Raw genomic sequence first — 15,633 nt, forward strand, 5'->3', positions numbered from 1 at the left:
CTGCCCAAGAATCACCAGCCAAGGCCACGGAGTAGAGGAGCCTGGTTCCCTTTTCCCATTTTAGGTTATTAAATGGGTTTCCTCCCACTTGGCCCCATCTGAATCGGGTTCTCTTTTGTCCCCCAGAACCTCATCTCCTGCTTCCCCTGGCTTTGATCTTGTGTTGCAGTTGTGCTGTCTGCCGTTGGCGGCTCCTCCCTCACCCCAGGTGCCTCCTTCCTGCCACCGAGCCTGCTGCTCCTGTAGTACATACTCACCCCTAATGAGCTACTTAAAAAAATCAGCATTGATTTCTAGATAAAAATCACAATTAATTTTAAATGCCCTCTGTAAACCTTGTTACAAATAATTGCCAGAGACACATAAAGTCTGAAATTAATTAAAATCGACAGCCTCACCGGATGCAGGATGTGCTTCTCATTGTTTTACTTACGTGTCTGAGCCTGTGTGTGGATATGGCTCGGGCCGAAGCTGTGGCTCAGAGATTCCAGGTGGGAGAGGAAGGGGGTTGCTGGAGGACGCTGTGCAGGAGCGGGGAGAACGTGGGTTGGAGCTGCCCTGACCTGGCTGGCAGCCCTGCCTCCAACCTTTCGGTTGTTGGATGACCTTCCGAGCCTCAGGCTCCTCGTGTGTGAAATGGGTTTAGTAACAGTGTGCCTCAATAACCTCAGATATGCAGATGACACTGCCCTGATGGCAGAAAGCGAAGAGGAACTAAAGAGCCTCTTGATGAAAGCGAAAGAGGAGAGTGAAAAAGCTGGCTTAAAACTCAACATTCAGAAAACTAGGATCATGGCATCTAGTCCCATTGCTTCATGGCAAATAGATGGGGAAACAGTGGAAACAATGGCTGACTTTTTTTGGGGGGGGCTCTAAAATTACTGTAGATGGTGACTGCAGCCACGAAATTAAAAGACGCTTGCTCTTTGGAAGAAAAGTTATGACCAACCTAGACAGCATATTAAAAAGCAGAGACATTAATTTATCAATAAAGGTCTGTCTAGTCAAGGCTATGGTTTTTCCAGTTGTCATGTATGGATGTGAGAGTTGGACTATAAACAAAGCTGAGTGCCGAAGAACTGATGCTTTTGAAGTGTGGTGTTGGAGAAGACTCTTGAGAGTCCCTTGGACTGCAAGGAGGTCCAACCAGTCTATCCTAAAGGAGATCAGTCCTGGGTGTTCATTGGAAGGACTGATGCGAAAGCTGAAACTCCAATACTTTGTCCACCTGATGCGAAGAGCTGACTCATTGGAAAAAACCCTGATGCTGGGAGGGATTGGGGGCAGGAGGAGAAGGGGACAACAGAGGATGAGATGGTTGGTTGGATGGCATCACCGACTCAATGGACATAAGTTTGAGTGAACTCTGGGAGTTGGTGATGGACAGGGAGGCCTGGCGTGCTGCAGTCCATGGGGTCGCAGAGAGTCAGACACGACTGAGCGCCTGGACTGGACTGAAGTGAACAGTGTGCATGTGTGTGCACTCATTCGGATCTGACTCTTTGTGACCCTATGGACTGTAGCCCACCAGGCTCCTCTGTCCATGGAGTTTTCCATGCAAGAATACTGGAGTGGGTTGCCCTTTCCTTTTCCAGGGGATCTTCCTGACCCAGGGATCGAACCCACCTCTCTTGTGTCTCCTGCATTAGCAGGCGGGTTCTCTACTGGCGGAGCCACCGGGAAAGCCTTATTAACAACAGCCACCTCCCAGACTCGCTGGACATGACGGTGCGGATATGCTGGCTTGGAGTCAATACTCAGGGTTTATTATTACTCCCTCGTCTTCCCCCTCGATCCCCCTTCCACACACCAGCCTTGCCAGAGTTGCTTCATTCATTCCCTCCCCACCTTGCTGCTGCCACCAGATAAATAGAAGCAGACAGGAAGGAGAGAGGGCAGGGATGCCAGGCAGTTGCTGTCTTCTGGGCAAAAGCACTGGCCTGGGGGTAGGGAGGCATCTTGGTCCAGTCCTGCAGACCCGGATGAGGGTTGCCTCCACCTCCCCTCTCCCCTGCCTCTGTGCTCTCGAGGCTGGCAGGGCAATCAGGGTCGGTGTTTGCCGAGGTGAAGGGGGCTGGCAGAGCTTGCAATCGCCTGCCCTCCTGGAGCAAGCCCCTCTCTCAGCACTGGGGCAGTGTGTAGGGCGAGGAAATTCTTCTGCATGATTGCTATAGTAACTGGACGCATTTATAAGTTGCGTTCATGGTCAACCTTTTGTCAGTTTCCATTCCAGAATTCTCAGACTGACTCCAGCGTGTCCTTGAGGGGAGCGCTCTGTGGCCTTCACATTTCCTCGTGGCTGCCCGTGTGGCTCTTGTTTAGGCTCCTCCCTGGCCCCCTTCCTGGAGGAGCACAGGCCCAGGACTGACTCTTAGGTCGTGCTTTTCACTGGCCACGTGTGGCTCGGCGGGTGCTTAGCATCCTCTGAGCCTCAGTCGCCTCGAGGAGAGTGGCACCTCTCTGCTTGTGAGGCCGTGTGTTGAGTGTTTGGGAGTGTTTCCTGAAATGTGAGATGCTGGGGAAACAGACCCGCAGCACAGAGCCCCTGCCGTTGACAAACTCGCAGGCAGGCCTGGTGGCAGATCAGGGCACCCCAACTTGGTGAGTGGAAGTAGGGGGGCTTAGACACCTGAGGGGGTCCTGAGTAGGAGCCACCAGTCCAGCCAGGGGTGGCAGGAGACTGCGTCCCCGCGAGGGAGGAGGTGGCACAGGAACAGACCGTGCCGCTCCAGAGGGACATTTTCTCTCCTCCCCCTCTTCCCTCTCTCCCTGTCTACTTCCCGCCTTGTCTTCCAAGTCCCCAGGTATGCCTTCCCTTGTCTCCCTCTCTCTTTGGAAGCTCTAGACAGTAAAGGCTGGCTCCACTTCCAATTCCTTCTGTGCCTGTGGTCCCAGAGATAAATAAATGACCCCCCACCCCCACCATGTCTCTGCAGGAAGTGGCTACAGAGAGGAGAGAACAAAGCTTTGGAGTTATTTATTTCTTGCTTTGCAGAAATGTTTATTGGCAAGTAGCGTGGCAAGGTGGAATGGTTTGATTTGATTAGCAAGTCTAAATGTATTAGCAGCGAGACAGAAACGATATTACAATTAGTGGTAATTAGCTGTGCTGATGACTCTGGGTGGCAGTGCCGGGTGACAGATGTTGCTTCCTGGTCTCGGGTTAGACAGAGAGGGCACTTTTACCCTTGTGAAGAGACTCAGCTCCAGGGCGGAGGTGGGGCAGGGGGGCAGTGGTGCCTGAGACCTCAGCCCTATTGTCAGCAAGTCTTGAGTAATAGCTGATGAGTCGGGTCACAGAGACGTGTGTGTGGGTCCTGCTGGTACTGTGTAAAGGGACTGTGATGTTGGGGGCCAGTGGGCTTGACTTGCGGGGAGCCCGAGCCCCTCCCAGCCTGCCCTGAGTCGGTACCACTGATGACAGCAGCAGTGGCTGGCTTTGTACACCTGCATCTCTCTACAGGTCCTTGATTTAGCACAGCCCCTCCCAACCCTGTTCACTGAGGTTTTCATGTGGCCTCGCTCCCCACGACCAGTGCCCAGCCAGGGCTGCAGCGAGGACCCCGGGGGTACTTTGGTAATGAGTGGTGCACACTGATAGTGCCTTAAGGAGTTGGCATAGACTCAGGAGACACTCGAAACCATGTGACCACGCTTTTGCAAGTTAGTTGACTCGAGCGTGTGTTGTCAGTGACTTTGAACAAGGTTGGAGGATGGAATGGAAATGACTGACACTCCCCGTCCTCCAGGAGTTTCCGGACGTCGATGGGGACACCAGACAAGCATCCATCCTGCAGATGTAGCCAAGGGCGTCGTGGTGAACGATGAGAATGTTTCAGAACTGGAGGGAGGTGGTGGTTGCCCAGCTCTGTGAACGGACTAAATACCACTGAACTGTTCGCTTTAAAATGGTTATTTTTATGTTCTATCAATTTCACCTCAATGTTTTAAAAAAGCAAAATTCTAAGAGAGAATTTGGAAACCCAGACACTGTAAACTGGGAGCATCTCAGAGAGTTTAGTGAAATAAGTTTATCTGTAGTGAGACAAAGTTTCTGAAAACTCAGAGCTGGTAAACAGAGATGATCCTGGATGCTGAGTCTGCCTCTGAGGCTGGAAAGAGCCGGAATGGTGAGGAGGGGAGAGGCGTGTCTGTGATGCCTGGGGTGAGGTGAAGACCCAGGCTCAAGGGTGCAGGGCAGCCCTTGGGGGACGGTGAAGAAGAGGTGGAGAGAAAGTGGGCAGAGACCAGGCTTCCTGTCTGCCTCTGGCTGCTCTCCAGGGACTGCAGAACGGGGCAGTGTGTGCCATCTGTATGTCCGGCGGGGGAGGCTGCCCTGATGCCCCCAGGCTACCCAGGCATGTTGGAGGCCATGGCAGCCTCTTGAGTGGGGCCCCCTCTCCCTTTCATCACAGGTGGACTTGGCCTCAGCAGCAGCACCCACTCAGAGAGGCAGCCCCCAGACCGCAGCTCCTCCTTGTCCCCCGTGGCCCACAGGCCATCAGTGACAACATGAATTAAGGAATGCGCATGCTCAGTCGTGTCAGACTCTTTGTGACCCCATGGACTGTATCGGGCTCCGCCAGGCTTCTCTGTCCATGGGATTCTCCAGGCAAGAATACATTTGTACTTGAGGTCGCGTTTGTACTTGAGTCCAGAAAGGAAGTTTCAGAAAAATGCTTTGGTATGAGTCCATTTATAGAAAGTACAAAACGTTCAAAACAGTATATGTATGTTTAAATAAATGTATTTGTTCAACTGTAAAGAAAAGTCAGGGAAGGATAAATACGAAATAGTAGTTACTCAGATATGAGAGGAAGTAGGGAAGGCAGGCAGGAGTATTTCAAAACTGGTGTTCCTTTTCTTAAGCTGGGATGTTTACAGATGATACTGTTGTTCTTTAAATGCCACACATTTTATTATTTCTAATATCTCTTCAGTGCTTAATAAAAACACACGTGTTCTAAACATGTACTGCCGTATGGGGCGTCCTACCTCAAACCCACTGTGAGATTTTGAGCTTAGGCAAACGGGTCAGGGCTGTCCGTGGCCATAAAACCTTGGGCAGCAGGGCAGCTCCTGGTTACTAGAGGAAAAACATTGTGTAACTCTGGAAATAGGACAGAATGGTCAAAAGTGTACGAAGCCAGCTGTGGGGTGTCTGCCCTGTGGTGGTACATAAATCATAAATTTGCTTTTTTCCCTAAAGTAACATGAAGTCCACAATTTAGATCTTTAACCAACAGGAATTCTGGAAATGACGCAAAACTGATTAGCGCCCCCTCCTGGGCAAGGTGAGAAGGAACCTTTGCAAGCCCGGTAGGAGGGCGGCCCTGCCTGCGACGGTTCAGCACCGCGGACAGCGCTCGCGCGGCCGCTTTCGGAGGGGCCCCTTTGCCGTGGGGGAGGACGACTGGAGCCTAGAGACCCGGGTTGGAATCCTGCCTCTTGGAATTCTTAGCTGTGTGGGCTCGGGCATATTCTCAGGGCTCTGGATCCTCAGTTCCCTCCTGTCTTCCTGGTAGGGGGCTATGAGCAGGGGGGCTACTGCCATGGTCCCCAGCACGTGCTCTGGGGGTGGTCAAGGGGGCTGGGGTGGGCAGGTCAGAGTGGGAGAGGCCAGATCGTCCTGCTTGTGGGTTTCATGTCACATGGGGGAGCGGGTGCCATGAGTGGTGACTGGTGTCACCAGGCCTGTCACAGACTTCCTAGGTTGCTGGCACAGCGGGCTGAGCAAACAGGAACCCCACTATGGCCCGTCCGTCACCTGCACTTCCTGCTCAGGACCAGCTTCAGGGTGGCCAGAGGAGGGCAAGGCCAAGCAGGTGGCAGCATCACCTGAGGCTTGTCCCAGGTGTGGGGTAGGTACGGGGAGCAGAGGTGTCTCAGCCAGGAGCTCGGACCCTGCACCCTCAGACTCTGGAGAGGGTGGCTTGGTGCACGTGGTGATGGTGGCAGCGGCTTCTGAAAAGCTCTATTTTTTCTTAGTGATGCGAGGAAGCAAGCTCTCCGTCCCGTGTGGCTGGGAGGAGGCCTGAGGACAGAGGTGAGCGTGGGGAGTCATCTGTGCAGGAGAGGATTCTCTCAGTGTTAAATTCTGGGGTGTTTGGGACTTCCTTGGCAGTCTAGTGGTTAAAACTCTGCGCTTCCACTGCAGGGGGTGCGGGTTCGATCCCTGGTCGGGGGATCCTGCATGCTGTGTGGTGCGGTCAAAAAGTTAAAATAAATTCTGGGGCATTTGCTTCTAGTCACAGGCAGACCCGTTTGTTAACATATGTTTCTTTTTTGTTTGTTTAGCGGTTGGGTACTGGGAGTGTTATATAATCTAAACTCTCAATAACAAGGAACACATACCATTAATTGAAACAGATGGGTTGGCATCTATGTCTCCATATCCACCCTGGCCTTATTAAGTCTCAGTCACATTCACACTGGGCAGCTCTGTTTCGCACCGTGAGCCCAGCATGGGTGGAAGGATTCCCGCTGTTTGAAGAACTAGCCTTCTTTCTCCTTGATTTCTAGCCTGATGTGACATACACTGGAGTCAAAGCTGGGGAGGTGGTGACAAGGGCTGGAAGTGACCAGCTGTGGGGACAGTGCATTTGGCGACAAAGCTCAACCTTAGTCCAGGGCTGCGGGGGTCCGTCCTGCATGGCACCAGCACATCTGGGTGTGTGGGTTGTGTCTGTGAGAGTGTAAGCGTGGGTCACATCGGGGCATGTTCATGAGACTCCGTGTCCTTACACACATGCGTGTTTACACCATCACACGCCAACACTGGGGGGCCAAGGATGGAACTGATGTTTCACGCCTGTCTGCCCTCACACCTGCTGTGACCCCAACCCAGTGCTTCCTGTGCTTCCAGGCAAGAAGGGGTCAACTTAGGCCAGGGCTCCAGGGACACAACTCCTCCTGCCAAGCCATAGCCTTGGATGGTTGATCAGCATCCGAAACATACGCACCTGGTGTTGTTTCTGCTCATTCTGTCTGTGTCGTCCTTTCCTTCCTCCTCCAACATTCCTGCTAATCCTTTAAAAACTGACTTTGGCACCTCCTCTGAGAAGGCTTCCCTGACTTCACCATGCTGGGCTAGATCTTCCCCAGCTGGTTGCATGGCTCTAGGAGCAGGGGCCACACCTTCCTCCCATGGTGCTCCATCCGTCTCAAGATGTCTTGCCAAAGCTGGGAACACAGTAGGTGCTTGCTATATGTTGTATTTCAAGATAGTTACTTCTTCCCTCCCCTCACCAGGCATGAGAGGATTTTTCTTCAGGTTTACTGTGAGAACCTGATGAGATTCCTGGAGGTAGAACCCCCAAATATGGGGCCTCCCTTTTTAGACTGGCCCCTAGGAGTTTCTCACTCTCAAGTTCTTCTCCACTGAGACTCCAGCAATTTGTTGAAGTTACCATTTAAGCATTCCTGCCAGTGACCAGTTGCCCAGCTATGGTCCTGGTAAGCCATGATTCTCTGGAGCTACCTGTATGTCTGTCCAGGCAGCCTCCTCTCCTGCCTCTGTTCCCTGCCCCCTATCCTTTGACTTGTCAGGGCCCAGCCTCTCCTGGGGCCCCAGTTGTCTGGCAGCAAAGACACCATCACTGCTGAGAAAGGAGCTTCCTTTCTTTTGGAGCAAACAAACACCCACACAGCTCTGGTGTGCACTGATGGAGAGGGAGAGGGCTGGGATCATGTTAGTCCCGGGGGTCAGCTCCACCAGGGCCGGGCACCAAGGAAGTGCTCCTTCAGTGTTTGTTGACTGGCTGACTGAAGGCTTGCACAGGCCAGCTCTGCACCGACTCACTTGAGCAGTCCTGAGCTGAGCCATGTGGAGGAGTTTGGGTTCAACCAGGTGGGCCTAAGAGCCCCCAGCTGTTTCCTCCCTCCCCTCGGAAAGTCAGCTCAGCCAGGACTAGGTCCCACACTTCTTTGGCTTTTCAAGGTTCCCCCCACTTAACAAAATGATGAAATGCATAATAGACCAAGATATGCCCACATCCAGAACTCATTATACATTTCCCCAAAGTTAAAAAAAAAAAAAAGAGAGAGGGAAAAAAAAAAGAGTTCTCCTTAATCACCTTTTCATATTTTCATTAACAGCATCAAAGCGATTAGGTCTGGAAAAAGCAATCTGAATCATAGTCATCTTGGAAGAAGTTGATGAAGAATGCAGAGGCATTTGAATTTCAAAGCCCAGCCTTTCTCTCTCATTAATGTTTTCTGCTCTGAGGGCTCCCGTAAGACCCCACTGCCTGCCCCAGTCCTTCAGGGAGTTGGAGAACGTGAATGACATGGCATCGGGGCTCCAAAGCGGTCGCTGCCACAGGGTAGGAGCCCCCTTCGCGAGCCTACTGGAGCTTCCCCCTCACCCCCCCCACTGCCCCCTCACCTGGCAATGCTTAGCGTCGCAGATTCTGTGTGTCAGCAGCTGTGGGGCGCCTGTCCAGAGCCCAGGTGGGGTGCAAGGCGTGTAGGATGGAGCACCTCTTAGGGAGCCCTCGGTCCAGCCAGGGAGACAGACCCAGCCCCTGTGTGGGAAGGGTGAGTGCAGATGCAAGGGACAGTGCCCCAGGGAACAGAGTGTCTACTGGGCAAATGGTGGCAGAGGGGCGGGTTCCTCAAGACAGAGACACAGGCGGGCCTGTGTTCTCCAGCAGTGGGGGAGCAGACTCCCCAAAGACACTGAGTGTCTGGAGGTGATCAGGGCTATATTGGGTCCTGGAGGCCCCCAGGGGTTCCGGGGGGCAGTGGTGCACACAGTGGACACGCTGCCCAGGGCGGCTCACCCCTTCTTTCCATCCTCCTGACTCCGGAGGATCTGCCTTGGGCGCAGGGTACCTCGGACACACTGCCTCCAGCGCCGCCCCAGGCCGGCCAGCCCTCACTGGCCCCTGCAAGAGGCTGAAAACCTGAAACCAGCCGCGGTGCAGGGAGGGGGGCCATTTCCCAGGGACTTGAGAGGCACCCACAGTGAATGGGCCTTGGGGCATGGAGTGGGGGTGCTGAATGAGGAAACACGGTGAATGAAGGTTTCCCGGGGTGTGTTAGGAGCCCCTTCCATCCTGACTTGCCCCCAGGGCAAGGTGGGGAACTCTTGAAGCAGAGGCAGAGCTCAGATGTCGAGCATGGTCCCCAGAGCTGCTCTGAGAGTGGGTGTATCAGAGCATCTGGAGGAGCCTTGACCACACAGGTGCCCAGCCCACCTTTACCTGTTGAGTCCACAGCTGCAGGTAGGGCGGGTGAGTCCAGCAGAGCAATTGCTGTTGTTGAGCGTGGCAGCAGTGCAGAGGTCACTTGTCAGTCCAGCGAGAGGTGGCCTGCAGGTGCCGTCCTGAGTTGACCTGAGGGGTCAGCGTTGGTGAGTCATTGGTGGTTATGCAGCAGGCGGTGGGGGGGGTTGCCTCCCCGCACACCTGGCCCTGCCCAGCCCCGCCTTCACCTGTCTCAGATGCTGACTCTGGAGTTGTACCAGCATCTTCCCAGTAGCCTTGCAGAGTGGACTGGGGACTGCTGGAGTCCATTCTGAGAAAATAGAGTGCAGGAAAGGAATCCAGGGGCTCGAACATGGGGTGGGTCAGGATTTGCCGGTCTTTTTGCCATTAAGTGAGTGAAGTTGCTCAGTCGTGTCTGACTCTTTGCGACCCCGTGGACTGTAGCCTACCAGGCTTCTCCGTCCATGGAATTCTTCAGGCAAGAAGACTGGAATGGGTTGCCATTTCCTTCTCCAGGGGATCTTCCCGATCCAGGGATCGAACCCGGGTCTCCTGCATTGGAGGCAGACGCTTTAACCTCTGAGCCACCAGGGAAGCCCCTTTTCGCCATTAGGACCCTTTTAATCTTCCCTCTTAGAGGTGAGCGTGCTGAGCGGTGAGGCAGGCGTGCCCTCCTAGCTTTCTGCTGTGCTGGCTGGGTGCCCTTGGGCTGGCCGCACAGCGTCTCTGGGCCCTGCTTTTCCCAAGGATCTGGTCTCTGGAGGCTTTTGCAGAGCTCACTTCCTGCAATTCCTTGAGATGCTTGTGCTGTCAGGGTATGTGAGGGCCACAGAGTCATGACCCCAACAGTTTCCAGAGCTCACGGAGACACGAGGCACGGTTCAAGTCTCAGCTCTGACGTTTAGTAGTGGGATGTCCTTGGGCCAGTTAATTAGCCTCTCTGTGTCTCCCTTTTCTTATCTGTAACGGGGCCTCTGCAGCGTTGGTCCACGGTCCTTTTGGCCCCAGGGGCTGGTTTCGTGGAAGACAGTTTTCCCACGGACCAGGTATGGGGGAGCATTGATTTGGGGGTGATTCAGGTGCATTACATTTATTGTCCACGTTATTCCTATTATTATTACAGCAGCTCTGCCTCAGATCATCAGGTGTTAGACCCCAGATGTCGGGGACCCCTGCTCTGTAGGACTGTGGCAAGGGACAAAGGAGGCGGTGGAGATTTATCCCATATGGGTGCACGTGGCAAGCAAACTCTAGACTTGATTATTGTCAAGCTCCTCCTGGCTTCCCAGCCATCACACGCTGACCTCTTGTCAGCCTCAAGCAGCTCCGTTTGCCGGTGGTGAGCATAGGTCCAGAGGTTGAAACTTGGACCCTCTGACTCCACGGCTCATGTGCCGTGTCCGGCTTCTGATGGAGCAGGCTCTGGGGGCAGTGGGGGGTCCGAGGGGCAGGAACCCCGCAGTCGTTAGCTGGTGCCGCTGCCTGCCGGGTGTCCTTGGTGCTGGAGACACCCGGTGTCTAAAGGTCTCCTGCTGCCTGATGGGAGCAGGGCCAGACCACACAACCATCTCGTGGAGCCCGTGCAGCTCGGACCCTTGTCTGTTGCCTCCATGGAGCCGGGGGTGACTGGGACCACAGCAAGTTTCCTTGACCTTCAGAGCATCCCATGATGGGTACCTGGCAGCTGAGCATCGTGTAGTCCCAGAAACAGCATCGCGATGGGGGTGTATCCAGGGGATGCAGGAGCCGATTCAGAGCATCCTGGGGCTACTGCTGGGGCAGTTTGAGCAACAAAATACGGTTTTGGGATCACAAACCTCAGTGTGAAATAAATGTCAGTCCGTGCTAATAATAAGTGACTAAATAAGTGAATGAAGGAGAGGGACTAGCCTGGTGGTCCAGTGGTTAAGAATCCGCCTGCCAATGCAGGGGACTCGGGTTCGATCCCGATCTGGGAAGATCCCACGTGCCGCAGGGCAACTAAGCCTGTGAGCCACAGCTTCTGAGCCCACTCTCTAGAGCCTGTGCCCCACACCGAAGACCCGATGCAGCCACATAAAGAAAGATTAAAAAATGAACGAGAAGAGACAACTTTGACCCAGGCAGAAGAACACCAAGTAAATTACATCGATACTCTGCCCTGGAGGAGGTGGGCCCCCACCCCTTAACAGTGTGAGCTCTAGGTGTGACCCTTTCTGATTCTGCAGCGCGGACACCGCACAGTCACGCCTCAGCCAGGTGAGTGAGGCCAGCGTCACAGAGCTGGGTCAGGTTGGCTGCACGTGCCTGATGGGAGGGGATGCGAAGGGCACCTCATTTCTGTTCGTCCCCCCAATACCTGGTACCCCAATCTAAAGAGGAGAGAGAGAGAGCAGACAAACTCCAGGCAAAGAGCCTTCTACAAAACACCTGCCCAGTCGTCCTCAAAGGCCGTGTGAAGGTATTTCTGGAATCGCCCAGCCCAGCCCCGTGCGGCTTAGCTCCACTGAAGACGGCTCTGCCTTTCTGATGGACAGGTGAACGGGCCCGTGGAAGCGAGGCCCTTGGAAATTAGATTCCCGGCTGGGGCTCCCACTCCCATGGGAGGAAGTGGTGTGTGCGGGGTGGGGGGCAGCTGGGGATGGGGTGGGGGTGCATCCTTTCCCAGTCACCTCGTCTCCAGCACATGGATAAGAAACAGATGAGAGAGATGAAGGCACTTGTCCGGGCTCACACAGCAGAAAGCAGTGAGTGTAGATGACAGGCTGTGCTGTGAGAACCATCCTGAGAGGCGGCTTCAAGCTCTGCCATCGGTGCGTCTCCAACAGGCCCAGCGGGGGGTCTCTCCCTGGGGGCCGCAGGTGACTCAGGCCCAAACCTGGGGATACTGGCGGCTTTTATCCCCCCCCTTGCTATTGCTAAGCCACTCCTGTCCTGTCCGACCCTGTGCGACCCCATAGACGGCAGCCCAACAGGCTCCCCCATCCCTGGGATTCTCCAGGCAAGAATACTGGAGTGGGTTGCCATTTCCTTCTCCAGTGCATGAAAGTGAAAAGTCAAAGTACCTCAGTCGTGTCCGACTCTCAGCGACCCCATGGACTGCAGCCCACCAAGCTCCTCCGTCCATGGGATTTTCCAGGCAAGAGTACTGGAGTGGGGTGCCATTGCCTTCTCTGTTATCCGCCCCCCCCACTCCCACACAAATGAATAAATCAAGAAGACCCGTTTCTTGTCTAAAGCCACATTAGAACTTTGCCTGCAGGCAAGAACTGTCCCCCAAAGATCTCACCCTGGGAGGTATCTCCCTTTAAAATGTAGTTATTAATCATCGAGGCTGACATTAGCATAATGGGTTCGTTTAAATGTGGGCACAGGGAACGGGGCTCTTCTGTGGAGTGGGGCAGGGGTCGTTGTCTTCCTGCTGGAGAAGCGGGTATGGGGGGGACGCCCAGGGGTCAGGCCTGAGCCCCGGTGAGAAGGGCCAGGGTGGTGGGGAGGGTGGGCAGTTCATGGGGCCTGCAGGTGGGCCGCACAGGGTCCTTGCCTTCTCTCGGGGCAGGAGCCCTCCGTTAGAAGCGGGGCTTGACTGTGGAGCGTGTCTCAGGGGGCGGGTGGAGGGTGGTCGGTAAACACCATGTAGGGAGACAAGGGGCCGGGACCTCCATCAGGAATCGTAGAATACGGCCGCAGTCTGGCCAGACGTCTCCTCATTGACTTCCTGGTGCTAAAGAGAAGCCGGGCGTCCGGGTTCTGACACAGCCGGACACGGCGGGGCTCGAGGCGGGAGCCAGTGCCCTTTCGGGGAAGAACTGTGATGCCCTCGGTCTGCCAGGCCTTTCTCCGTCACCAGGGATCCAGAGAGTTGAGCTGAGGGCAGGTCACCCTTACGGTCACAAAACTAATCTCTAAAAATGCCTGTGGGGCTGGTCCTGTCTCCTACTCCACGTGGAGAGAGAAGGCCCGAGCAGAGGGCTTGGGGGGCCTCTTTGAACTTTGGGGGTGTTTGCCCCGTACATGTTTCTGGGGCCCGGGCCTGGAGGGACATCAGTCAGAAACCCCACTCTGTGCCTGCCCCCCCGCCCCCTGCGATGGTCCTGATGTCAGGGAAAGGCCTTGGGCACTGAAATTAAAGTGAAGTCTGTGCTTCGCGAGCAGGTAGCGACTGAACTCTGCCTGGCTGCTTAGGAAGCGCCCGGGTATCACTCTTGCCTTGAGCTGCCCTTTTGACCTAGGACGACGGCGGCCGTGGTGGTGATGACTATGATTGCCGGGAAAGGCTTAGAGAAACCCCCATCAAGCCACCTCGGGGCCACCAGACCAGCTCTCTGCAGGCGCTTTCGTAGCAGTTACCTTCCTGCTGGAGGCAAACAAATCCGTCGGTGCTGGAACAGCAAGTCGCTGTATCCAGGGCGCCCTCGTGGCCGTGTTCCCTGGTGACCTGCACCCTCTGCTCATCAGCAGCTGCCTCACTCCCTGGGTCCCGGCTGACATGACCCTTCCCTTCTCGTCCTCAGATGAAGCAGGGGCTGGCAGAGGGTCCCCGATTGCGGGGGCGGGGGGCTTGGCTTCGAGCAAAACCTCGATTCTGTGATGAGGTGAGGCCTGGAGTGAGCAACTTGCAGCCAGAGAACTCAGTTTCCTCATCTTCAGGACATCTAAGTGCAAGAGAGGGGGACCCCGTAACCTTGGGAGAAAGAAGCCCATTTTGGTTGGAGCAGGAGATGGAAGCTTCCAGAAGAAAAAAAAAAAGGAACTGGCACCTGGTCGTACAGAGAAGGGTTTTCTAATTCGGTCAGGGAATTTAGGAAAAAGTAGCAAGAGGATCGGAGAAAACCAACTCAGTGAAAACTCCAGGCAGGAAAGCAGCTGTGAGAGAGGGAGAGTTGACTTGATCATGGACACGCGCTATTTAAATGCAAATACAGGCTTATTTGGGGGACTTCCAGGCGGCTCAGTGCTAGAGAATCCTCTTGCCAGTGCAGGAGATGAGAAGGAAAAATGGCAACCCACTCCAGTACTCTTGTCTGGAAAATCCCATGGGCAGAGGAGCTTGACAGGCCACAGCCGATGGGGTAGCAAAGAGTCGGACACCACTTAGCAACCAGACCACAGCAGAAGTTAACTTAGACACTCCCCCTGGAGGCGGCGTGGAAGAGCAGGAGCAAAGTGCATAGGGCCTTGCACACCAGCCCTTCCCCAGACTCCCATCACTCCCTGCGTGAACCTGCTTGTGGTTCATAAGGTTTTTCGTGCAAGTGATCAGGGGAAGGGCTTCCCAGGTGGCTCAGTGGTAAAGAATCCACCTGCCAGTGCAGGAGCCACAGGGGACTCGGGTTTGATCGCTGGGTCAGGAAGATCCCCTGGAGGAGGAAATGACAACCCACTCCAGTATTCTTGCCGGGATAATCCCATGGACAGAAGAGCCTGGCAGGCTACAGTCCATGGGGTCACATGAGAGTCAGACACGACTGAAGCGACTGAGCATGCACACACGCAGTCAGGGGGGAAAAGCTTTTTAAAGAGAGTTACTTTCCTGATGGCTCAGACAGTAAAGCGTCTGCTGCAGTGTGGGAGACCTGGGTTCGACCCCTCGGTCAGGAAGATCTTCCGGAGAAAGAAATGGCAACCCACTCCTGTACTCTTGCCTGGAAAATCCCATGGATGGAGGAGCCTGGTGGGCTACAGTCCATGAGGTTGCTCAGAGTCGGATGCAACTGAGCAACTTCCGTTTCACTTTAACCCTTGTAAAGAGCTCAGTCCTGTGCTTGACCCATGAAAGCGCTGATGGGGACCTGGTTGTGCTCGCAGCCCGGGGTCCTGGGGTGTGGTCCCTCTGCAGAACAGCAGAGGTGGGCCCGGAGGTCACTGTAGGTCCAAGGAAGCGGCCTGGGTGGTGGGCAGGACGGGAGGAAGTCCAGGGAGGGAGGGGGCAGGAAGGATGTACGGGAGGGCGCCGGGCGGCGGGGGCAGCGCCTCCGGGCACGGCTCCCACCTGGGGAAGCAGAGTGCGGGGTGATGAAGCCGTGCTCCAAGCACCTGCGGTGCTGCCCGCAGGAAAGCACTTCCTTCCGCCGCTCCCAGCTCTGGGGAGAGCAGGCCAGGGGATGGGGGCGGGGGCTGAGATGATCAGGAGGGACCACCCACCCCTTAATTCTTGCCAAGTGTCCGGTTTCCCAAAAAAGGGCCCAATGGATTCAGAAATGGGAAGCCCTGCCCTGGGAGGGTCCGGCAGTGGCCCTGCGTGGAGGGTCCTCCAGGGCTCCACCCCCTGGGCGGCGGCGGCGGCGGCCTCACTGAGAGAGCCTGGCAATTCTGAGTCCCGTAATGCGTGATAAATCCCAATATTTCTGCCATTAAACAATAGCGTCGCGAGGGCTGAATTGCCACCTGCAATGAGTAAATTAAATATTGACGATTTCATTGACTGTTAGATTTAATTTGGAGC

At 54.9% G+C, this 15,633-nt stretch overlaps 1 protein-coding gene and 1 non-coding gene across 3 annotated transcripts in view; one reads left to right on the plus strand and one right to left on the minus strand.

Annotated features, from left to right (window-relative positions):
- Positions 1-15,633, plus strand: part of PHF21B (PHD finger protein 21B) — an 87,821-nt gene that overhangs the window by 24,766 nt on the left and 47,422 nt on the right. The window lies entirely within an intron of this gene.
- Positions 9,732-9,803, minus strand: TRNAW-CCA. Its single transcript has one exon. It is a non-coding gene; the product is annotated as a tRNA-Trp (tRNA).

The sequence above is a fragment of the Bos indicus x Bos taurus genome, chromosome 5, assembly GCF_003369695.1.
Source record: "Bos indicus x Bos taurus breed Angus x Brahman F1 hybrid chromosome 5, Bos_hybrid_MaternalHap_v2.0, whole genome shotgun sequence".
In the NCBI taxonomy this organism is placed as follows: Eukaryota; Metazoa; Chordata; class Mammalia; order Artiodactyla; family Bovidae; genus Bos; species Bos indicus x Bos taurus.